The 753-nt window shown below is 37.3% G+C and overlaps 1 long non-coding RNA gene across 1 annotated transcript; it reads right to left on the reverse strand.

Annotated features, from left to right (window-relative positions):
- On the reverse strand, nucleotides 1-753 carry LOC107209998. The gene is made up of 3 exons (XR_001523791.1): nucleotides 725-753; nucleotides 540-593; nucleotides 1-69 (listed from the first exon to the last, which is right to left on the reverse strand). It is a non-coding gene; the product is annotated as an uncharacterized LOC107209998 (long non-coding RNA).

Raw genomic sequence — 753 nt, forward strand, 5'->3', positions numbered from 1 at the left:
AGATAGTAATTCCCTGGGACTCTTTGGAAAAAATACACCATCTACACATGCATTGATTAAAAAGAAGTCCTAAACAAAAAGGAGAAAAAGAAAAAGAAAGCTTCATTAATACATTCATGGTGCTTCTAAAGGAAGTTCCAATTTAAACACAGTTCCAATGCGAAGCCAAATGAAAATAAAAGAAATAATGCTATCCAAGCCATCTTGATTTATTTTTCTGAATGATTTTCTGCACTAGGCAGAAGACTGTGAAGATAATACTAATGTTTGTGAAACAGAAGTCATTATGTTGAATTTACATCTTTTCTTAGTTCAGTATGGCCATGGATGTTTGGAACAGCGGGGCAAAAACCAATTTCTGTATTGAAGTGTCAAAGGCACATGAGCATTGTGATAAGAGCTTTTAAGTAGGAGATAAGAAATTATTTGAATTTCAGGTTCTCCAGAATAATCTGTGCCGTTTTCTTCTCCTTGCCGTGGTAGAGCACAACAGCAAACCACAGGAAGCTCCAAGTGATGCAGAATGGAAGGGCAGGAACCTGTTTGCAATTTTCAGGTGAGGCGTCACTGCAGAGCTGCAGTGTTGTCATGTCCTGAAAAAGTCGAGAAAGTCAGAGTTTACATCCACAACAGGTTCTTCTAACATTACAGCACACAAAGAGTATTCTCTGCTATGAAAAGGTCTGAGATGTCATTTAAATGCAAGAAGTGTCATTTCACCTACCATTTTCAGTGTTATCTGTACTAGTTCTT

This window comes from Parus major, chromosome 11 (genome assembly GCF_001522545.3).
Source record: "Parus major isolate Abel chromosome 11, Parus_major1.1, whole genome shotgun sequence".
Lineage (NCBI taxonomy): Eukaryota > Metazoa > Chordata > Aves > Passeriformes > Paridae > Parus > Parus major.